This window comes from Monodelphis domestica, chromosome 3, assembly GCF_027887165.1.
Source record: "Monodelphis domestica isolate mMonDom1 chromosome 3, mMonDom1.pri, whole genome shotgun sequence".
NCBI classification, from domain to species: Eukaryota; Metazoa; Chordata; class Mammalia; order Didelphimorphia; family Didelphidae; genus Monodelphis; species Monodelphis domestica.
The window spans coordinates 111,184,992-111,209,632 of record NC_077229.1 but is presented as its reverse complement, the minus strand read 5'-3'; the positions used below and the strand labels follow the sequence as shown (position 1 = coordinate 111,209,632).

General features: G+C 42.7%; 1 protein-coding gene across 1 annotated transcript in view; it reads right to left on the bottom strand.

The window, feature by feature from the left end:
- GPR20 (G protein-coupled receptor 20) overlaps positions 1–24,225 on the bottom strand; it is a 43,025-nt gene extending 18,800 nt beyond the window's left edge. Inside the window, exon 1 of the mRNA XM_056823004.1 lies at positions 24,028–24,225. The gene's annotated coding sequence lies outside the window, so the exon portion shown is untranslated. The remainder of the gene's footprint in view (positions 1–24,027) is intronic.
- Between the last annotated feature and the right edge of the window lie 416 nt (positions 24,226–24,641).

Sequence of the window (24,641 nt, the reverse complement as noted above, 5' to 3'; positions counted from 1 at the left end):
CTTAAGAATTTCACATCGTGATAGTCTGCTGCAGATAAAGACAAAGAATAAAGGGGAGGGAGGGAAGAAGAGAGAATTAATTTGACAATTTGGACTATATAGTGTAGTACAGTGTATTGCAAAGAGGCTTTAAGTCAGGAGACATTTGATTCTTATACTTAGTAGCTTTGATGCCTGGGAAGGTTGAGAACCTTTCTGAGCCTCTGTTTTCTCTCCTATAAAATGGAACAACAGTATTGGAACCCTCTCCCTCATGGAGTTGTGAAGAAAGCACTTTGACTATATTTAGAAATGTGAGTTATTATAGAAATATAAATCAGAGAAGGGGAAAAGAGGGAGGTTGGCAGGGAGATAATTTGGAAGTCAAAAAATTTTAAAGTATGTTAAAATTGTTTTTACATATAATTGGGGAAGAATAAAATATTATTAAAAAAGAAATCTAGAAATACGTGTTATTTTTACCACCTTATCAGAGAATCTCAGAACCAGAAGGAACTTCAGAAACCACATGATCCAGAGTCCCCTCTATAATGTCAGCAAATCACCCCAGTCTTTCCCTCTCCCCTCTCCCGGTCTCCTCTTTCCTTACATCCTTCCCCATCCCAAACTTTGATCATATTTCTCTGGCTAGTGGTACAATGCACCCTTAGAGTTCAAATCAGAGGACCCTGGTTTCAGTCCCATACTAGACTTTATGATGTGACCTTGGGCCATTCACTTTCTTATTCTGAGCCTCAGTTTCTCCCTCTATAAAACTGAGGGAATAGTCACTGCCCTATCCACCTTCCAGAGCTGCTGCTGTGTTTAAGAAACTATGTGGATAATGGATGGGAAAGGATCTTGAAAAGTATGAAGCCTATTATAAATGTGAAGGATTATTGTTATTGCAATGACTGTATGTGTTTTTCTGAAACCAGGAGCTCATCCAAGAAGGAAACAGACATGGAATCATGGGGATCAGGCTCACACAGATGAAAGAAGCAATGGCCTGCCTGTGAAGATTAGAGGGGGAAAGTCAGTTCCTTCTCCTCTCCTCTCCTCTCCTCTCCTCTCCTCTCCTCTCCTCTCCTCTCCTCTCCTCTCCTGTCCTCTCCTCTCCTCTCCTCTCCTCTCCTCTCCTCTCCTCTCCTCTCCTCTCCTCTCCTCTCCCTCTCCCTCTCCCTCTCCCTCTCCCTCTCCCTCTCCCTCTCCCTCTCCCTCTCCCTCTCCCTCTCCCTCTCCCTCTCCCTCTCCCTCTCCCTCTCCTTCTCCCTCTCCCTCTCCCTCTCCTCTCTTCCCTTTACCTTCCATCTTAATTAATTAATAATAAATTATTTATTAATAATTATTTATTAATGTAATTAATATTTATTATAATATTAATATAATAAATATTAATTAATAATAAATAATTAATACTGTGTATTGATTCTAAGGCAGAAGAGTGGTAAGGGCTAGGCAATGGGGGTCAAGTGACTTGCCCAGGGTCACACTGCTAGGAAGTGTATGAGACCAGATTTGAACGCAGACCTCCCGTTTCTGGGCCTGGCTCTCAATCCACCGAGCCACCCAGCTGCCCCTTCCTTGTTTTCTTTTAAAAAGAGATTTTAGAACATAAGTGTCAAATATAGACGTCCTCCCCCCAACACTCCTGAACTATATTTAAAAAGATTATTGGGAAATGTTTAACAAAATAAGTAAAAACACAATAAAACAAAGATAATGTTAATATGTGTTCTTTAAAGTTAATACACGCCTGCAGGAATTCTTCTAGACAGCTGGGTGGTACAGTGGATAGAGTGTGGAGCCTAAAATTATTAAGACTCAAGTTCCTGAGTTCAAATCTAGACTTGGACACTTATTAGGTATGTGACCCTGGGCAAGTCATTTAGCTCCATTGGCCTCAGTTTTCTCATTTGTAAAATGAGATGGAGAAGGAAATAGAAAATTATTCCTGTATCTTTACCAGGAAAACACTAAACAAGTTCATAAAGAGTCAGATATGATTAAAAACTGCCTGAATTGTTTCCCTTTCACTGCTGAGCTTGATACCTTAGAACATGAAATGTTAGTGCTGAAAGAGAGCTTAATCCAAGTCTCTGATTTCACAGAGGAAGTCGTTTGGCTTAAACAACAGAAACTTAGAGTCATCAAGCCCCAGGTTTGTTACTTCTTATTCATTTCCTAGCCATGCGTCTGTAGACAAGCCATTTAATCTCTTCTGACCTCAGTTTCCTCACTTGTAAAATGAGGTTGGCCAAGATTGTGTCTTCAACCTAAGGTCTGTGAATTAAAAAAAAAAAAAAAACCAGGATAACTCCATTTTAATATAATTGGTTTCCAGGGGGCAGTTGGGTGGCTCGATGGATTGAGAACCAGGCCTAGAGATGGGAGGTCCTGGGTTCAAATCTGGCCTCAGGCACTTCCTAACTGTGTGACCCTGGGCAAGTCACTTGACCCCCATTGCCTAGCCCTTACCACTCTTCTACCTTGGAGCCAATACACAGTATTGATTCTAAGATGGTAGATGAGAGTTATTTAAAAAAAATAAAGGAAACCATCTAGTCCAACCGCTTTATTATTGTTACTGCTGTTGTCAATGGAATACGCACGAAGAAAGGGTTCAATCCTTTCTATGTCTACACTTTTGTAGTGACTGGAGACACGACTTCAGACTTGACTCTCCTTTATCCTCCTTGAACTTTAGGGCTTCCATTTTGAAATGAGCCATTGAATGCTTCCAGCATAATTATCGGCAAGCAGCCGGGTCGAACACCTTCAAACCCCATGGAGTGTGGCCTGAACCAGACTGATACGTAATTGGGTAACATTTAACAAAATTAAATAAAAGTATAATAGAACATAGATGCTAATGTGTGGTTTCCTGAGTCAGTCTGTGGCTGGCGGGGATCCTTATGTACCACTTAGCAGTCCTATTTCTATTGGAGTCTGATACCCTTCGGTGTGTGAGAGCTGTTGGCCTGGCTTCGCTGATCATGAAATCAATGGATTATAAAATGTAGATCTGGAAGGAACCATGGAGAGCCTCTAGGCTAACTCTTCTCCTTTCACCTATATATATATATATATATATATATATATATATATATATATATATATATATATATATATATATATAAAATTGTTTGCACGTTGTCTCCTCCATTAGAATGTGAACCCCTAAACAGCAAGGAGTCTGGTTTTGTTTTGTTTTTTAACTCCTTTAAAAAGTCCTTTCTTTTCTGTCTTAGAATAAATTCTAAGACAGAAGAATAGTATGGGCCAGGTAAATGGGGTTATCAGGGTCACACAGCTGGGAAATGTCTGAGGCTGGGTATGAACCCAGGCTCTCCAACTCCAGGTCTGGTGCTGTATCCATTGAACCATCTAGCTGCCCCAAGGACCCTTTTTAAGAACCTTTCTTTGCATCCCTAGTACTTATTTTTGTAAATTGAAAATTTTTATTTAATTAATTAATTTAGAATATTTTTCCATGGTTACATGAATTTCTTTCCCTCCCCTCCTCCCCTTCTGCTCTCCACCCTATAGCCAATGAGCAATTCCATTGGGTTTCACATGTATCATTGATCAAGACCTATTTCCATATTATTAATATTTATATTAGGGTGAATACTTAGAGTCTACTTCCCCGATCATATTCCCATTAATCCAAGTGTGTATCCCCAGTATTTAGCATAAAACACGGCCTATAATAAGCACCTACTAAATAGTTGTTGGATGACTGATAAGGAAGAAACGGAGCCCCGGAAAAGGGAAGTCACTTCTTTAAGGTCACTGAGGTACACTGGAGGCTCACAGGATCATAGATTTAAAACTGGAAGGAAGTTCAAGTCTCTTTAATCCAAATCCCTTATTTCCCAGATGAGGAACTGAGGCCTGAAGTGATTAAATGACTTGGCATTAGGTATTTGATCAGTGTCCCTCAACTTAGTGACAGGTGGCAAACTGAGAGGTGACTTAGTGACAAAGCAAGCTAGATCTTAAACTCAGGCTTGTGGTTCTGAATTGTCTCCTCTTTTCACTACCCCATGATGACCTGGAGGTTTCACTAATGAGGAGACAGAACTTTGGTTCTCACCTTGGGATAGGACTCTCCAGATCCAGGTTTTGACTGGAGAATTAGGAGACCATTAGACAAAAACATTTCCTTCCTTCCTTCCTTCCTTCCTTCCTTCCTTCCTTCCTTCCTTCCTTCCTTCCTTCCTTCCTTCCTTCCTTCCTTCCTTCCTTCCTTCCTTCCTTCCTTCCTTCCTTCCTTCCTTCCTTCCTCCCTTCCTCCCTTCCTCCCTTCCTCCCTTCCTCCCTTCCTCCCTTCCTCCCTTCCTCCCTCCCTCCCTCCCTTCCCTCCCTCCCTCCTTCCTTCCTTCCTTCCTTCCTTCCTTCCTTCCTTCCTTCCTTCCTTCCTTCCTTCCTTCCTTCCTTCCTTCTTTCCTTCCTTCCTTCCTTCCTTCCTTCCTTCCTTCCTTCCTTCCTTCCTTCCTTCCTTCCTTCCTTCCTTCCTTCCTTCCTTCCTCTCCCTCCTTCCTTCCTTCCTTCCTTCCCTTCTGTCTTAGAATCAATACTAACCATTTGTTCTAAGGCTGGAGAGCTGTAAGGGCTAGGGAAGTAACTTGCCCAGAGTCACACAATTAGATCAAATCTGAAGCCAGGGCTTCCTTTCTCCAGACCTGATTTTCTATCCTTCAAGTCCCCTAGCTGCATCCCCCCTTTCATTACTTGATGAATTTAGCATCTAATGATTAGCAAGAACCAAGAAATAGAAACAACAAAACACTCCAGTTGCCAAGAAAACCCCAAACGGGGTCACTCCAAGTCAGACATGACTGAGAAGATGAATATTAACAAGTATAATTAGCAAGTCCCCCTTCAGCAGACCTCGTCCCACTCTTCCCCTGGAGTTAATCTCTATGGCAGAGACTTCAAGGTGTACCAGGCTCTCCGGCCTGGAATACACACACACTTCCTCACACACACAACTGAGCTGGTCTTTGAAAGTTTGCTTTTAATGCAATGACCCAGGACCATGGGAGAAAGAGCACAATCCACACCAAGGGAAAGAACTGTGGAAGCAGAAATGCAGAAGAGAAACACCGGATTGATCACTTGTTTATATGGGTAGAGGATTGAGGTTTTGGTTTTCAAAGATGACTCTATGACAAAAATGAATACTATGCAGATAGGTTTTGAGTGATAATACATGTATAACCCAGGGGAATGGCTTGTCAACTCCGGGAGAGGGGAAGGAAACAACAAGAATCATGTAACCATCGGAAAAAATAAAAAAAATCAAATTATTCAGGAAAAAAGTTTGCTTTTAGGATTTCTTATGTCCAGAATCACTATTTAGAGATCGAACTTGCGTGCCGCTAAGATACTGAGGAATATTGTGGTACGGGAGAAAACACGCCGGACTGGAAGTCCGAGGATCTGGCTTTGAAAACCCCCGCATGGCTAGATGTATGCCCTTTGCAGGCCTCTGAGCTATACAATATGGTAGCAGGGACTTGAATCCAAGGCCTTCTCCTCCGAAGGCAGTGCCGCTTCCAGATGCGCCTGGCAAGGGTAAATAATGAGGCAGCCCCGTTTATTTGCAGGGGGTTACCATAGAGACATTGGGCCCCCGGCCCCCTTGTCACGGACGGGGATGCTGCTGACATACTCTACTGAAGGGTATTTATTTCCTTGGCTTGTTGAACCAGCTACTGAGAAAGAGACCATCATCTTTCATCTCGAGGCTACTGGAACAGAGCTGCTCCTCCTGCTGCTTTGAAGGCCTTGTGGCCTGTGTGGGAAGAGATTTTAAATTTGGCTCCGGGTCAAGGTGTCCAGCTGGGAGCATCTGGAGGATTTACTTCTCTTGGGTTATTCCTGCCAGTTTACCTGCAGTTCTGTGGCCTTCCCCTCCCAGGCAGGCCCTGCAGGCAGAGGATCAGGGAGATGGACCAGTCGGGAAAGGGGAGGAGAGGGGAAGAGAAGATGGATCTTTGGACTTGGAACTAGAAAGGACTTTACAGGTGATCTAGTCCAATTCCCTCATTTTTAAAAAACCCTTATGGGGGAAGCTGGATGGCTCAGTGGATTGAGAGCCAGGCCCAGAGACAAGCAGGTCCTGGGTTCAAATCTAGCCTCAGACACTTCCCTGTTGTGTGACGCTGGACAAGTCACTTGACCCCCATCGCCTAGCTCTTACCACTCTTCTGCCTTGGAGTCAATATACAGGATTGACTCCAAGATGGAAGGTAAGGGTTTAAAAAAGAATATTGCATCCTTTAGGAAGTCTTCCCTGGACCCTAAGTGAGTAATAATCATAATAATAATAACAACAACAATAACAATAAAATCCATAATAATAACAACAATACTACATATTTCTATAGCCCTTTAAGGTTTACAAGACACTTTGCTCAGAACAACTTGGTGAGGAGTACAGGACAAATCATGTCTTACAGAGGAGGAAACTGCAGCCTTTGGAGATTCAAAGGACCAGAGAGAGGGAAGATGTGGGAGTCAAATCTCCATCATTTCAGTCATGTCTGAGCCTTCATGACTCCATGTGGGAGTTGTGTTGGCACAGATACTAGAGAGGTGTACCATTTCCTTGTCCAGCTCATTTTATAGATGAGGAAACTGAGGCAAATAGGGTGAAGTGACTTTCACAGGGTCACACAGCTAGTAAGTCCCTGAGGACAGATTTGAATTCAGGGAAATGAGTGTTTCTAACTCCAATCCCAGTGCTCTATCCCTTGTAGTGCCACCTACTTGTGCATGACACTTTCTCTAATGCCAGATCATTGTATGAGTTACAGTTATCTTTATGCCTCATTTCTTTGCTCAGGTGTAAAAGGCAGAACTACATTCTACCTAAATATTGTGTCTCTTTAAATAAGGGTGGGGGAAAGGGAGCTGGGAGGGAGAGAAATTAATTTAAAAAATTAAAATGAAATAAAAGTTACAAACAAGGTTATGTCTCCCTCCAGCACTTATCAGGGAGTTCTGTAAACAGTGCAAACAGTGGATGCTTCATATATATATGTGTGTGTGTGGTATCAGAAAAAATAAATAGGACAGAGATCAGGATGGTCTAGACCCTAGAGGAATATTAGTCTAGGGAGCCTGAAAAAGCTAGGGCTTCCTAGTGCCCAACTGGACAGTTTCCTTTTATCTGGTCATTTTCTCTTGCTATATTACTTCTAAACTTATAAGTTCTCTAGTTGTAGAAAATGTGCACTTTGGGTCTGGAGTGTGCTAAGTTAATTCCCCACTCTGGGCCTCAGGGTCTTCATCTACAAAATGGGAATAAATGTACTAGATGATGGATAAGGGTCTTTTGACTCTAAATGCTATGATACTTAACTGTGCTCTTTGTGGTGGCAAAAAATTTGGAAAATGAGGGGGTGTCCCTTGATTGGTGAATGGATGAACCAGTTGTGATATGTGATGGTTATGGATACTGTTGTGCAATAAGGAATAATAAGTTGCTTGATTTCCTTACAAACTGGAAAGACCTCCATGAACTGATGCGGAGTGAAATGAGCAGAACCAGGAGATCATTATACACAGTAACTGAAACATGGTGTGATGATCAAATGTAATCGACTTTGCTGCTACTAATAGCAATGTAAAGATCCAGGACAATTCTGAGGGATTTATGAGAAAGAAGGCTTTCCACAGCTAGAGAAAAGAACAGTGGGAGTAGAAAAACATACACTTTGTCACTTGTTTTTTTGGGTATTGGATTTGGGGTTTTGGTTTTTAAAAGACTACTCTATTACCAAAATGAATAATATGGAAATAGGTATGGAATGATAATACATATACAACCCACTGGAATTGCTTGTTGGCTCTAGGACTGGGAGGGAAAAGGGGAGGGAAAGAACATGAATCATGTAACCCTGAAAAAATGACTTAAATAAAAAAAAATAAATGCTATGATCCTAAGTAACCAATCCTGAGGTAATTAGATATATCCCATGCAGTGAAAAACCCATGATGCGCATCTAAGAGGACAGAGAAAGAAAAAGGGACACCACCCTTCCCCTTGGAGACAAAGCTACACTTAAGTTGTGATTTTAGAATTTTCCCTCTGAAAATTTTTCTTGCCCCACCCCCAACAATATCTTGGCACCTGGAATTCCACCATTAGAACCACAGATTTAAAATTTTTAGCACTGACAACAGATTTTAGAGATCAGCAAATCCAAAACTCTCCTATTTTTACAGATGAGAAAGCTGAGAACCAGAAGAAAGTGATTTGCCCAAGGTTCATAGTAGAAGGTGAAAAAGTACATCCCAAACCAGAATTTAGGTCCCCGGGTTTCTAGTACAGGTTTACCATTCCATTGTGTGTGTGTGTGTGTGTGTGTGTGTGTGTGTGTGTGTGTGTGTGACACAGAGAGACAGAGAGAGAGACAGAGAGACAGAGAGACAGAGAGAGAGACTTATAATAATGGAAGGTTATCAAGAATCTCATCAAGGTCATACTGGAACTTAGCTCCCCAACCACCATTCTTCATTACATTAAGCTGATTTCAGAGCCTCATCTTCCTCTTCCTCTTCTTCTCCTTCATTTTTTATTTCTCTTCCTCCTTCTCTATCTCTTCCTCCTCCTCCTCTCTCTCTCTTTTTTTAAATAAACTCTTACACTCTTTCCTAATATCAATTCTAAGACAGGAGAGTGGCAAAGGCTAGGTAATCAGGGTTAAGTGACTTGCCCAGAGTCATACTCTTCCTCCTCTTTCTGTTCCTCCTCCTCTTCTTGTTCTGCCTTCTCTTTCTTTCTCTTTCTATTCCTTTCTTTTTCCTTTCTCTTCTTCCTCCTTCTCTTTCTCTTCCTTATTCTCCTCTTCCTTTTATGTTTTCTCTTCTTCTCTGCATTTTTCTTTTCTTTCTCCTTTTCCTCTTCTTGTTCTTCCTCATCTTCTTGTTTCTCCTCTTTCTCCTCTTCCTCTTCTTCCTTTTCTTTCTCTTCTTACTCTCCCCTCCTGTTTCTCCTCATTTTGTTCCCTGTTTCCTTTGTTCCCTCTAGGACAGTGAAGGCCAAGCCATCCCTACCCAGGGACCAACAGGGCTGATACAGGGGCATCTGTCTGGGGAGAAGCACTCCTAGAGGGCGCCAAAAAAAAAAAGACCAAAACCTCATAGACACTCACTCAGACTATGCAACTCCCTACTTTCATGAAAGTAAGACTAGATCTGCCCCTCTTCCTCATACAAACTATTTCTTCTAGGGATATACTAGAAACTTTGTACTCGCTAGAGTTTTTCCTATCCTCTGGTACTTCTTCAAGCTGCTTACATTCCCTAGGGATACCCCAGTCTCCTTATATCCCCTAAGGATGCCTCAAATCTCTTATATCCCTAATAATATCCTAGACCCCTTATGCCTCCATAGAGTTGCTCCAGGCCCCTTATTTTTCCTAGGGATGCCTCAAGGTCCCTTATATCCCCACAGAGATGCCCCAGGCCACATATCACAAAAGAGGCCCCTTTGGAGAGGTCTTGGTGCTACTTTTTTGGTTATATTATGAAACTATCTCTTCTCCTGGCAACAAGAATTCTCCCTAATCCCATTTTCTTTCCTATTTCTGCATCTCATCAGCCACCCTGCCAGCAACTCTAGAAGGACAAAGATAGAATCTCAGTGGTATTTCACTGTGACGCATCTTCCCATGTGCTTTCTCTCTCCCTGTTTCAGTTTCAGCAAACATTCTGCTCTCATCTTGCCTTTCATTTTGCTTTGATAGCCCTAGGATGCTGGATTACTCTCTGGCAGGTTTATTAACCTGTCTGTGCCATTGTTTCCAAAGTGAAAAGCATATTCTGGACAGATGGCATTATGAAACACCCTGGGGAGATTCCAGGGACCAAAAGATATTGAATAAAGACTATACACCCTAGTACCCAGGCAAACAGGACAGGCTAGGGCTCAGCCCAGAGAGAGTGAGTATAGGCATGTGTTATGTAGATGCCTGCCACTCTCTCTGTGTGTACCTGCTTCTATGTCAGACAGAACATAGGAAGTCCTTAGAATGTAGAATGCCAGAGAACATAGAGACCTTCGAGGTCATCGAATAATTATAGTCTCATCCAGCTCCCTTATTTAAGAGAGGAAGAAAGGGAGATTCTGGGCATCAACTGGCCAATAGACACTTATTAAGCTTCTATGCTGTGCCAGGCATCTTCCAAAAGTCCAAAAAGATCAAAAGACAGTCTCTGGGAGGTAGCTAGGTGGCTCAATGGGTTGAAAGCCACACCTAGAGACGGGAGATCCTGTGTTCAAATTTGACCTTAGATACTTCCTAGCTCTATGACCCTGGTCAGTTAGCTCAATTGCCTAGACCTACCACTCTTCTGTCTTGGAACCAATTCACAATATTGATGCTAAAATGGAAGGTAAGAGTTAAGAAAATACAAATTCAGCCTCAAGGAGTTCATAATCTAACGAGGGAGCCAACAAGCAAACAAATATGAGAATGCCTTTCCCAAGACAAAATTATGAATTAAAGGCACAGCTGGGGTTAGAATCCAGGTCATTAGTCTCCCAGACTGGGGCTGTGCTCAAATCCTGACTATTTTTATAATATTTCAATAGGGAACTGACCATAATAGCAAAGTACAAAGAGACACTGGATTCCATCACCAATCAGTCAACTGGGTGGTGCAGTGGAGAGATACTGGACTTGGAGTCAAATCCTGCCTCAAAAACTCACCAACTATGTGACTTTGTTTAAGTTGATAAACAACTGTCTGCCTCAGTGTAGTTATCTGTAAAATGGGGCAACTAAAAGCATCTGTCTCCCAGAGATGGAGAAGTTATATAGCTATATAATCTCTCATCTGTATCTATATATCTATATTATACATGGAAACCAATTTGATAAAGGAATAGCACAAGATGATCCCAACAAATGACATAATCCTAATAGCTTTTCATTTTCATATATTATTTTGTTAATACATAATGTGAAAACCCAGAGAAGAGAAAGTACCAGGAAAGAGAAGATGGTGAGCAGAGTCATATGTTACAGAAGATAAGAAGGATGAGGGCTAAAAAAGGCAATTCAATATGGCAGGTCAGAAATCATTGTTAACTTTGGTGAGAGTCGTTTCATCGGAATATCAAGTTGGACACCAGATTGCAGAAGATTTAGAAGACAGTGGGGGGGGGGGGGGAAGCTAGGTGGCTCAGTGGATTGAGAGCCAGCCCTGGAGATGGGAAGTCTATGGTTCAAATCTGACCTCAGGCTGTGTGACCCTGGGAAAGCCACCTAACTCCCGTTGTCCAGACCTAAGCATTCTTCTGGCTTGGAACTGATACTTAGTATTGATTTCAGATGAAAGGTAAGGGTTTTAAATTTTTTTAAATAAATAAAATAAGAGAATGAGTGAAAATGAAGTGGAGGAGGTACCAAGTGAAAATTGTTTTTTCAAGGAGTTTAGTCAAGAAAGGGAGAAAAGATAAAGGATTATAGCTAGCCAGCAAGGTAGGATACAGTGAGAATTTTCATTTTGTTTGTCTTTTTAGAGACAGGTGATTTGGGCACGTTTGCAGGTAACAGGGAAGAAATCAGTAGTCAGGCAGAGAATGGAGATGATTTTGGGGAGAGTGATCAAGCTTAAATGTGGCAGGATTGACCTTGGCAAAAAGGACCATACCATAAGGTTTTTTTTTTTTTTATAAATATATTTTATTTGATCATTTCCAAGCATTATTCGTTAAAGACATAGATCATTTTCTTTTCCTCCCCCCCACCCCCCATAGCCGACGCGTAAGTCCACTGGGCATTAGATGTTTTCTTGATTTGAACCCATTGCTTTGTTGATAGTATTTGCATTAGAGTATTCATTTAGAGTCTATCCTCTGTCATGTCCCCTCAACCTCTGTATTCAGGCAGTTGCTTTTTCTCGGTGTTTCCACTCCCACAGTTTATCCTTTGCTTATGAATGGTGTTTTTTTTCTCCTGGATCCCTGAAAGTTGTTCAGGGACATTACACCGCCCCTAATGGAGGAGTCCATTACGTTCGATTATACCACAGTGTATTAGTCTCTGTGTACAATGTTCTCCTATACCATAAGGTTTTAAGAAAAACCTTATCTTCTGTCTTAGAATCAGTACCATATATTTGGTGCCAACACAAAAGAATGGTAAGGGCTGGGCAATGGGAGTTAAGTGACTTGCCCAGGGTCACACGTCCAGGAAGCATCTGAGGACCTCCTTTCTCTAGGTCTGGTTCTCAATCTATTGAACTACCTAATCACCCCAAGAAAGACAATATATTAAGACATTAGACACTGAATCGAATGAGACAAAGGGGGTATTAGTTGGATGTGAGATGAATAGGAGGGACAAGAGGGAGCTCTTGGTAAGAGTCCTCTATTTTGGGGGGATAAGTGAAGCTTATGGGGATGAAGGATATGGGTAGAATGAGAAGAGATTAATAACAATCACTAGTGTGAGAGAGAGAAGAAAGGAATTAGGGAGTAGTAGCATTGCCTTGTTTTCGAGAGGGCTAAGACAAGATTGTCGAGCAGACATGTGTGGTGGTCCAGCCAGCATGGCGGTTTCCTTCAGTTCTAATCAACAGCACATGAGTAGTAATAAAGAAAGCAACTGGTCGGAGTAATTCGGAATTTGAGTTAGGCAAGGTGTGATTTGGCATAAGACAAGGGGCAACAATACTGTAGAGTTGAACTGATTGACCAAGAGGCTGAAAATGGGAAGGAGAATATAGCTAGAGCAAGAGTGATAGCTGAGGAAGATATTGAGTGATTGAGGAATTCGAGGTCCTTGGAAGGACAAAAAATAGAAGAAATGAAGGTCAGGGGAGAGATAGGAAGATAAAAAGTCATCATGTGAAAAACAAAGAATTTTGGAGTTCTCAAACATGGACAGCTTTTATTTGTGAGTAATGACAAGATTAAGGGTATGATTATTCTTTTTTTTTTTTATTTTGTAAACCCTTACCTTCTATCTTTTCCAAGGCAGAAGAGCAGTAAGGGCTAGGCAATAAGGGTTAAGTGACTGGACCAGGGTCACACAGCTGGGAAGTGTCTGAGGCTAGATTTGAACATAGGACCTCCTCTCTCTCTCTCTCTCTCTCTCTCTCTCTCTCTCTCTCTCTCTCTCTCTCTCTCTCTCTCTCTCTCTCTCTCTCTCTCTCCCCTCTCTCTCTCTCATTGGTAGGCCTGGCTCTCAATCCACTGAGCCCCCAGGGTATGACCATTCTTGTGCATTGCAGAAGTGGAGAGTCATATGAGTTGAGAAGATTAAGGAGCTAGAAAGTTGGATTTTTGAGGGAATATTGACATGTATATTAATGTATACTAGTCAGAGATCAAGAGAGACTATGATTTAGGTCTTAAACACATTAAAAAAGGAGAGAGAAGGGACAACTAGGTGGCTTGGGTCTTTGGCAACAATTTATCTAGAATCTGGCAAGGGATTTATTTGTTTTAATCTAAGAGGCTCAGTAGATTGAGAGTCAGGCCTAGGGATAGGAGGTTTTGGATTCAAATATGACCTCGGACACTTCCTAGCTGTGTGACCCTGGGCAAGTCACATAACCCCCATTGCCTAGCCCTTACTGCTCTTCTGCCTTGGAACCAATACCTAGTATTGACTCTAAGATGGAAGGTGAGGTGGTGTTGTTTTTTGTTTTTTTTTTTAAGAAAAGAAAAAGAAGGGAGAATTCCTGAGATCTGTGGATAACTGGTACAAAACACTGATAGATTTTGATTGCATGAATGTCAAATAAGAGAGGCTTTTGAGTCATGATAACAGAGGAAGAGTTTAGGAGTGGCCCTGGGAAACAAGAGACTCCCTTACTAAAACCAGTGAGTCAGAGGGTAGAAAGTGAAAGTGCAAATGGTACTGGGCAGGGTGGTCAGTGTGGTCTGGAGGGAGCCAAGGCACAGGGAGTTCCAGAATGCAAAAGTAATAGGAAGGAACTTGTAAAATGGAAGGGAGTTCATTGGAGCAGGAGTTGCAGAGGGCACAGGATCAGAAAGTTCTAGAGTGAGGCACTGGGAAAGGAGGGGTAGTTTCTGAGATGTATAGGATTAAGAGAACAGATGGCTAGAGTTGGGGTGAGAATCTTGTTCTTTGGTAGGGAGTTTCAATATGAATTGAAACACAAAATGCTAAATAAGGAATGTCTTAGTGATGACAGAATAGAACAGGATTGAAACAAAGCTCAGGGCAGTAAGGGTGGGTCTGGCTTCAGATCTCTACTGGTTCTCATCCACTTTCCTCAGGAGTAGAGTGGATCATTTCCAGCCCAGGGAGGGATCATCAGCAAAGACCTGCCAACTCCCAAATAACCATCTCATCAGCTTCATTTCAGGGCTGAAGTCCCACCATTAGATCACACTGTTGATTCATTGATTCATTCTTTTGTTTTAAACCCTTACCTTCCATCTTGGAATCAATACTGTGTATTGGCTCCAAGGCAGAAGAGTGGTAAGGGCTAGGCAATAGGGGTCAAGTGACTTGCCCAGGGTCACACAGCTGGGAAGTGTCTGAGGCCAGATTTGAACCTAGGACGTCCCGTCTCTAGGGCTGGTTCTCAATCCACTGAGCCACCTTGTTGCCCCCTCATTGATTCATTCTTTATAATTCATCCATCCAAATCTCACTTGATTCATCCATCCATCCATGATTCATTCATCCAAAGACTTGCTTTGGATGACTCCCTGCTGCCTCTCTGTGATCATTGTTTGCTTTCCCACTATCTCTCTTATATTCAAAGGTTACCTCATTCATTTTTTTAAGGGGCAAAGTTAAGAAACTAATTGTTTAAATGAATGCAATGGCAACAGTTTAATTTAGAACCTGGCAAGAAATTTATTTATTTATTTATTTATTTATTTTACCATCTTGGACAAAATACTATATATTTGTTTCAAGGCAGAAGAATGAGTAAAAGTTAGGCAATGGAGTTAAGTGACTTGCCCAGGGTCACAGTGAGGAAATGTCTGAAATCATGTTTGAACACAGGATCTCCTATCTCTAAGCCTGGCTGTCAATCCACTGAGTCACCTAGTTGCTCCCTGGCAAGGGATTTATTAAAGTAGCTTGCCCTAATGATGTAGAAAATATGCTGAGATATGGACGAGACCAGATTATATGATTAAATGGCTAGTTAAAGAACAGGACTCAAAGGGTAGACATTAATTGTCTGATGTAAACTGAGAAAGAGATTTCAAGGGCTATAGGGATCTGTGCTTGACCCTGCTTTGGTTTTTTAATTTTAATTTTTTCATTTTTATCAGTACGATTTTTATGACATTTTTATCAGTAACTTGGATAAAGGTCCAGATGATCTCGTTATCTGATTTTCAGATGCCAGAAAGCTGGGAAGAATAGCTAACACCCTGCATGCCAGAGTCAGGATGCAGGAGGACCCAAAGACAACAAGATTGAGTGAGATAGTACTTGGCACATAGTAGATGTTTAGTAAATGCTTATTCCATCCATTTATCCACATATTATTCCATCTACCCATCTTGACAGGTTAGGATGCTGGGTGGAATCAAATAAGTTGAAATCCAATAGAGATAAATGAGAATGAACTTGGATTCTTAAGAGTTGGAGGAGCTCTAAAAATAGAAAGTTAGAGCTCAAAAGAACCTGACTTATAACCCAGATTGTTAGGAAACAGAATGCTAGCCTTTCAAGGGGATTTAGAGATCATCTAGTCTATTCACCTCATTTTACAGGGGAGGAATCAATCAACCCAACAAGCATATCTTCCTTGTTGTTGTTTTTCAATCGTGTCTGAGGCTTCATGACCCCATTTGGGGTTTTCTGGAGTGTTTTGCCATTTCTTTCTCCAGCTCATTTTGTAGATGAGAAACTGAGGCAAATAGTTAAATGACTTCCCCAGGATCACACAGATAGTGAGTGTCTGAGACCAAATTCAAATCCAGGAAGATGAATCTTCCTAACTACAGGCATGGCAGTCTAGCTGCCCCAACGAGCATTTATTGAGTGCCAAACTTTGTGCCTATTCCACTGCTCAGCATGGAGGATACTAGTTAGTTGGTCAATAAATATTTACTAAGCATCTCCTATGTGCCAGGAACTGTGCCAAGTCCTAGAGTGTGCAAAGAGGCAAAGGATAGCCCCTCCCTTAAAGAACTCACAATCTGATGGGGGCAGACAACAAATAAATATCTACGAATAAGTCATATGCAGCATAAATAGGAATATTTAACAGAGGAAAGGCACTAGAATTAAGAGGAGTTGGGAATGTCTCCTTGTAGAAGATGGGGTTTTAGTAGGGTCTTAGAGGAAACCAGGGAAGGCAGTAGGTAGAGATGAGGAAGGGGAGTATTTCAAGCATGGGGGGACAGCCTGAGAGAGTGTCTGGAGTCAAGAAATGGAGTGTCTTGTTTGTGTTATTGGATCACAGAGTAATGGAAGGAATTAAGGTGTAAGAAGACTGGAAAGGTAGGAGGGGTCTAGGTTAGGAAGGGCTTTGAATGCCAGGCAAAAAGAGAAAATGAAGCAGTCCCTGCTTCATTGGACCTTACATTCTTAAATTGGGGGAAATGATTTTGTGTGCAATCGTTTCAGTTGTAACTGACTCTTCAGAACTCCATTTAAGACTTTTTGGGGCAAAGATACTGGAGTGTTTGGCCATTTTCTTCTCTTGCTCATTTTACAGAGGAGGAAACTGAGGCAAATAAGGGTAAGTGACAATTAGGTTCATGAAGCCAGTAAGCGTCTGAGGCCAGATTTGAGCTCAGGACGAGTTTTCCTAACTTTAGGACCGGCATTCTATCCACTGTACCATCTAGCTGCCTCTGGGGGAAATGATACACACACGTTCATATATATGTGTGCATATGTGTGTATGCATGCATGTATTTATATATCACATATGTGTATATATTTAAGCATATATATAATACACACATATATATGCACGGCAATTGAAAATATAATTATTTCAATGGAGAGAGGGTATGACACCTGCAACTTGGAGAATCAAGAGAGGTATACTGACGCATATGGTGTTTGAGCTGAGTTCAAAGGAAACTGGACGTGGTCGTAAGGAGGATTTGATTCTTGGTTTGGGGGAAAGCTTGGTCAAAAATATGGAGAGAGGAGAAATGCTCCCATGTGTGAGGAAGAGCAAGTAAACCAACTTGGTTAGGCTGTTGAGTGCATGAAGGGTTTAATGTGTAATTAGCTAAGAAAGGCAGGTGGGAGTCAGGTTGTTAGGGCTTTATTTTTATTTTTATTTATTTTTTTAACCCTTACCTTCTGTCTTAGAATCATTACTATGTATTGGTTCCAAGGCAGAAGAGCGGTAAGGGCTAGGGAATGGGGGTCAAGTGACTTGCCCAGGGTCACACAGCTGGGAAGTGTCTGAGGCCAGTTTTGAACCCAGGTTCTCCCATCTCTAGGCCTGGCTCTCAATCCACTGCCAACTCAACCAGGCTGCCCCATTAGGGCTTTAAATACCAAACTGAGGAGTTTATACTTGGACAATAGGGAGCCACTGGAGTTTACTGAGCAGAGCAGCTTAAGAAAAATAATTTCTGATTTTCTATGGAGGATAGGTTAGAGAAAGGAGAAATTTGGGCTAAGAAAAGCAATTAAAAAGCTTTTATAACAGTCCAGGCAAAAAGTGATGCGAGCCTGAACCAAGCAAAAAGCTATGTGAATGGAGAGAAGGGGACAGATTTAAGAGATGTTGCAGAGGTAGAAATGGCAAGCTTTTGTAAGTTGCATAGACACAAGATGGAAAAGACCAAGGATTTGAGAATAATTCCAAGGCTGTGAACTGGATGACTTTAAGGATGGTGGAGAACTGGAAATGGGAACAAGCAAAGGCATAAGGACCTTCAGAGAAGAGGAATCCACTCTCTCCCAAGGCAGACTTTTGGACAACTTTATTAGAAATTATCCTTACATTGTGCTAAAATCTGCCTCTCTGCATCTTCTTCCTGTGGCTCCAGGTTGTGCCCGTTGGGGTCAAGAAGACCACTGATTCCTTTGGTCCCCTCAACTTTGGTGGAAAATCTATGTTTAGAGGACAAAGCCTGGACCAAACGACCTTCTGAGATGTCTTGGACAGGAGATCCTATTGTTTCCTGTTAACTTAGCTCTTAATGAATCCTGAGCTTTTTCCTTTCCTAGAAAGCTCCCTTTCTCTTTGAACAAAGAGTCACTGTCACCTCTAAGAAGGACTTCACTAAGCAGCAGTGCCAACAACAAAATCTGCAACCTTCAGAAGCATGGAGGAGCCAGAGGTCTTCAGGAGGAGGCAATTCCCAGGGGAATTTCAAGGGAAAGGGTAAGGGTGCTGCACGGCAAAGAGAGAATCAAGGGTAGCAAAAATGTTGTTCATCCTTCATTTTCAAGGAGGACCGATATATCATAGACGATGTCTTGACTATCCATTGGGCTACCTCAGTAAATATCCCTTTGTAAAAACTAATTGATGCTAATTGCTTATTTGCAACATTGAGGATAAATCAGCTGACAAGATGAGATACTAACTGGTGCTGGCAAATGGTACTGCAGTTGTAATCACTGGTGACTAAGAGTTGGTAGTAACACATTGGATGGAGACTAGAGCATTAGAAAAATAGTCCCAAGTCCTCAGGGGTACCCTAGATCCTGAAGGAAGAGGCAGATAAGCTCTGGAGACCTGACCTGCCAGTTTGAGTTGGGAGAGAGGCTCTAGAGCCAATAAGGGCTACTTTTGTAGCAACAGTGGCCAGCATGTTCATAAATATTCATTGACTAAAATTGAATAGAATGGGGAAATCTGGGTGGTGCAGTAGATAGAGTGCTGGTCCTGTAATCAAGAAGATCTGGCCTCAGACACTCACTAGCTGTGGGACCCTGGGAAAGTCACTTAACTCTATGTACCTCAGTTTCCTCACCTGTAAAATGAGTTGGAGAGGGAAATGGCAAACCACTCCAGTATCTCTGCTAAGAAAACCCCAAATGGTTTCACAAAGAGTCAGAAATTACTGAAATAACTGAATAACAACAACAAAATTGAATAGAATACAGAATGTGAGTTGGAAGAGACCTTACATACCACATAGCCCCAGAAAGCCAGAATTGGAAGGATCTAGAAGCCTTCAAGTCCAACATGTTCCTGAAGTGATCATGTAACCTCTACTTCAAGACCTTAAATAACTGGGAAACTCACTAATAATGATAGCTAACATTTATGTACTGTTTACTATGTGCCAGGCATTATGCTAAGAACTTTATAATTATGAGGAAACTGAGAAAAACAGAAATAAAATGACTTGCCTAGGGCCACATAGCTAATAGGTGTCTTAGATTAGATTTGAACTCAGGTCTTCTTGACTCCAGGCTCAGTGCCCTTTAACTGCCACTATCTCCTGAGATATCTTAATTCAACTTTTGGACAACTCTGAGTTTTTTCCCCATGTCTGGTCAAAATCTGCTCTTTGTACCTTTCTATCTCTGCTTCTATTTTAATCTTCTGGGCCCATGAAAGCCTTGAAAGTACCCCAGAGTAGTAGCTAATGTCCTGGACTTGGATCAGGAGTCTTAGACTTGGGTTTGAATCTCATCTCAGACACTTACTGACTTTGTGACTTAATCCCTCTATGCTTCAGTTTTCTCAACTGTTAGATAAAGTGCTTGGACTAGACTTTTTAAATTCATGATCTGGTGATCCTAAAATACAACTCCTTCACTTAGAAACAGGAAAACCATACCTCAAGGAGAATCAAACAGCAAGTTAGCAGAAAAACCAGAACTTGCACCCAGGTTTCTTTCCTAAGCATTTATAGTTTCTGACTCAGTGGCTTTGTCACTCTTCTTTCTTGAAGTTCAGCCTTGACCATGTCCTTTGGGGGGCAGAGATGAGCCAGTCACCCCAACCCATAGATTTAAACTGGCTAGTCTGTACCTATGGCATTTGGCACTCCGATTAACATTTAGGGACTCAGGAAAGGACAGTTCTTTTCTACCTGGGAAAGGACCCACCCAGACAATGCGGGATATCGTGAGAAGGATGCTACACTGAGTCAGTGGATCTTTCTGGGCTCTTCCACTCCGTGGTTCTATATGATTCCTCACCCCAGGGCCACATTCTGACACTCGATTTTCTTATCTATCAAACCAAAGGATAGTTAATACTACTTACAATATTAGATTTCAGTTGCAAAGGATCTTAGAGGCCATCTAGTCCAATTTCTCATCTACAGATGAGAAAACTGAGGCAAGCAGAGGTTAAGTGACTTGCTTAGATTCACAAAGCTAGTAAAGGTCTGAGGTAGGTTTTCCTGATCTTGAACCCAATTCTCTATCCATTTGCACTACCTATTCCCCAAGGTTGTTGAGAGAAAAGTGCTTTGTCAACCTTAAAGCACCAGCAAAATGGGAATTATGATCATGATTGCCCTGGGCTAAGGGTGGAGGTCATCTGGTTCAGCCCTCTGTCTCCACATCAGAGTAAAACTCTAAGGGATTTGGACGTTGAAAAGGTTTGGAAATGCCTGGACATTCTCAGTTCACTGAGGCTCACTGGCTCCTTCCGTTCCCAGTCTCATCCCCATTGAGACTGCAGCTGGTCTTTGTCACTAGGACCTCCTCCCCCTCCAAGTCCATCTTTCAAACTTGCCTGAGGCCCGTGCCTTGGAATAATGCCATACCTCCACCCTTTCTCTGGCTGAGGATCAAATCTGCTCTCAGCCCCTCATGAGTGGATACTACCCTGCCTCATCTCTTTCCCTTCTATCAGTGCCCATAGGTCCCCTGGGGAAGGGGGCATGTGCCCAGTCCCCAGCCCCCACAAGACTGGGATCTCTCCTTCTCCTGCATTCTCACAGGGCCAACCAGGGACTGTGTTCCTGGCAAGCTGCCCTGGGCAGTCGGGGCTCCTGCTGTTGTACAAGGAGCAGGTCAAAGAGAGCCTGTGTCAATCTTAAAGTGCTCCAAATTGGACTCTGACTTTCTGTGCACCCGCTCTGAACCTCAGTTTCCCTAGCTGTAAGATGGCAAGGAGGGAGAAAGAAGGGTTGGAGCAGATGACCCCAAGAAAGAGTGTAGCAGAGTGGAAAAGAACTGTGTGACTAAAGGTATAGGCACTGGGTTCCAGTTCTCAAATTCTGCTCAACAATCTAGGTTTCCAGTTTCTTCTATATAAAACGAGGGGGTTGGACTAGATTATCTCTAAAATTCCTTCCAGTTTCAGTGTCCTAAAATTTATGTCAGCCTACTCCAGTGGCCAATGTCTTCTGTTCCCTTTCTTCCCAGGAAAGGGGCAGAGAAATCTCTTCTCAGGGACACATGCTTCCACCATCCCTGGGAATTCAGTGAATCACTTAGTAGAGGCCCTTAACTCCACTTGGGTGAAGTTAAGAGAGGGACTGGACTCCATGATTCCAAATGGAAAATGCTGTGTCCACATCTTTGTTATCCTTAACATGGGACAGTGGCAAGATCACTAAACCTGGGGACAAAGGATTTGAGATTGAAAGCTTTACTCCTTGAGTGACCTAAGGCAATTCACATCAGCCCTTTCAGCCTCATTTCTTTATCTGTAAAATGGCACAGCGGAACTCTTCTGATCCTTCTAGTTCTACCAATCTATGATTCTAATGCTTAAATATTTCTGGAGCAGGAGAAACTGAGGACTCATATGAAGGATTGTTTTCTTTTTTACTTGACTGCTGGACAAATGCCCTTATGGAACTCCCACCATTCTCTCTGATTCAATCCTGCTATGCCTCTCCTTTCACAGAGAAATTTTGAGAATCCAGGGAATAAGCAGAGAATCATAGACCTGTGCAGTTGGAGGGGACTTTAGAATACAGAACAAGGAATATCAAGTGGCAGAAGGGACCTTAAATCACATCTGCCCTCTACCACTTACTAATTATCTGAGATAGGGCAAAGCCCCTTAAATTCCCTGGATCTCAGTTTCCTTTTCTTCAAAATGAGGGGGTAGGACTAGGTAGCTAGAAACTGGCCTATGATACTATAATCCCATTTCAAAACTAAAGGAATGTTAGAACATGGAATGTTAGAGGTAGAAGTGAGGGTAGAGACCATCTAAGTCTAACTCCCTTATTTTTTAGAGGAGGAAACTAAGACCCATTTGAAATCACTTGTCTGAGATCACAACTCCATTCATTTATGCAAACTCTTCTGCCCTGATTAAACAATAACTCTCCTGCATATAGCTTATTACCTTCTTTTTTTTTTAAACCCTTACCTTCCATCTTGGAATCAATACTGTGCATTTGTCTCAAGGCAAAAGAATAATAATTATTATTACAATTATATTGGTTCCAAGGCAGAGTGGTAAGGGCTAGTCAATGGGGAGTTGCCAAGGGTCACACAGCTGGAAAGTGTTTGAGGCCACATTTGAACCCAGGACCTCCCGTCTTTAGGCCTGGCTCTCAATCCACTGAGCTACCCAACTTCCCCCAGATTATTACCTTCTTGAAAGCACTGCCCCATACATTTTCTCATTCGAGGATCACAAGATCCCTGGGAAGAAAGGTCATGTATTGTTCTCATTTTACAAATAAGGAAACTGAGTCAGAGAGTTTGGCCACTAAATAAGTTACAGAGCTGGGACTAGAATCCAAGTCTCCCAAATTCCAGTCCTATGCAATTCATCTTTTAGTTAAAATCTGGGTCCAAACCCTCCTTATTCCTTAACAGTCAGTCAATCAACCATTCAGCATTTCTTATGCCAGACACTGTGTCAAGTGACTGAAGATAAGAAAAAAAGGCAAAAGAGTCTCCTGCCTTCAAGGAGCTTACAATCTAATGGGGAAAACAACAAGCAAACAAATATGAACAAATACGCTTTATACAAGATAAATAGGAAATAATTAATGGAGGGAAGGTATGGAATCAAAAAGAACTGGGAAAGGTTTACTGTAGAAGATGGAATTTTTTAGTTTGGCCTTAGTCACTTGTAACTAGTTCCCAATTTACATTTGTGGAAAGAGCCTTGGTTTAGGAGTGGGGGATTTGAGTTCTCACCCACATCTAGTGCTGACTTGATAGATGAGTTTGGGACAAGAACCCCAGGACTCAGTTTCTCCATTTATAGAATATAGGGGGTTGGTAGAGGGGAAAGAGCACAGTCTCCATAATCAAAGCTCAGACACTGTGACTAGGTAGGTTACTATACTTTCATGGGCTTCAGCTTTCTCCTCAGTGTATGTGTGTTGAGGCTGGGGAGACTAGATGGCCTCTGAGGTTCCTCCTAGCTTTAGCTCTAAAATCCTATCTATACATAGCCTCTTAGGACCTTTTCCATTTCTAACATTCCAGTGTTAGAAGTCCTATGATCTAAGCTTCATCCCAGTAACAACCTTCTATATCCTACCTTTTTAAAGTCCCCTTCTCCCACTTATATTCCAAGTTCACACCTCCTCTGGAGAAGAATAGCATCCATAGTTTTGACTGGACCAGGATTGCATTGGTAGAGGGGACTTGTGGAGAAGTACTTCCTCTATCAAGCAGAGCCCCACCTTCGTTGCAATTTATAGGTTTAGAGTCTTCAGTGGCATTGGGAGGTTAAGTGATTGGCCCAGGGGTTGGTTAAACAGCCGCTGGCTATCAGGGATGGCACTGGAAACAACGTCTTCCAGACCCCAAGTCCGGTATCCACTTATGGCAGCCAAGCTTGCAAAATGAATAAAGGTTGACTGTTCTTTAAGATTTGCAAAGCTCTTTCTGCACATCACCCTGTCCCTCTCCTTCTCGGGAATTGCCTCGGGGCTGCCCCCTCTTCCTACATCCCTGACCCCGCCCTTACTACACTGCTCTTACCCTCACTAGGTCCCCGGAGTTAGACCCGGACCCCTCCGTCCACCCTTTTCTTAAAACCGGTGTACTGATCCCAAAGCCCGGGAAAGAGCCTTCCGTGTCCATTCAGACCCCTGCCCCCTTCTCCCCTCCCCCCTCCACTGCCTCTCCATACAGGCAGGGAGCCTGGTTCTGTGGTCAAACTCTGGAAGGATAACGGGACGGATGGATGCGTGCACGCTCGCTTACTCACTCACTCCCTTACTCGCTGGAAGAGCTGTACGGAGACTGCTGAGCCCCGAGCGCCCCCGCGGTTCCTCTCCCTGGCTGGTCTCGAGTCCTGCCAGCCGTGGGTCCGTCCCGTCTGTCCTTGAGTATGCCGGGGAACCGAAATTGAGCCGGAGCAGGACGTCAGGAGTTCGCTGACTCTCTCTCCTGCCCCTTTTGGGCAAAGGCGGCTCCATCTGGGGGTGAAGAGGCGGGGCGGGGGTTTGGAGTGGGGGGAAGAGGGGAGGTGCCTCAGCGGGGACCGTCCAAGGGGAGCTGGGAGGGAGCATCTCACCGGTCTTTGCGTGAACACGTGTGCATGGAAGGGCAAGATGTGTGTCCGCTGGGTGGGGGACTGGGGCAAAGGAGAGGAGGTTGGACACTTGGTGATAGTGTACTGGTTGTGGGCTAGCTTGCGTGAATGCCTAAGTGCTTGCCAATAGTCATTAGTGAGGAAACGTTTATTAAACACCAACTAGGTGTCTGGAACCATGCAAAGTGCTGGGGAAACAAAGCCAAAAATAGCAGTCCCTGAGATCCATTAGGGGATCCACCTGCAAACAACTATGTACAAACAGTTAAGTAGGGATGAGAAACACT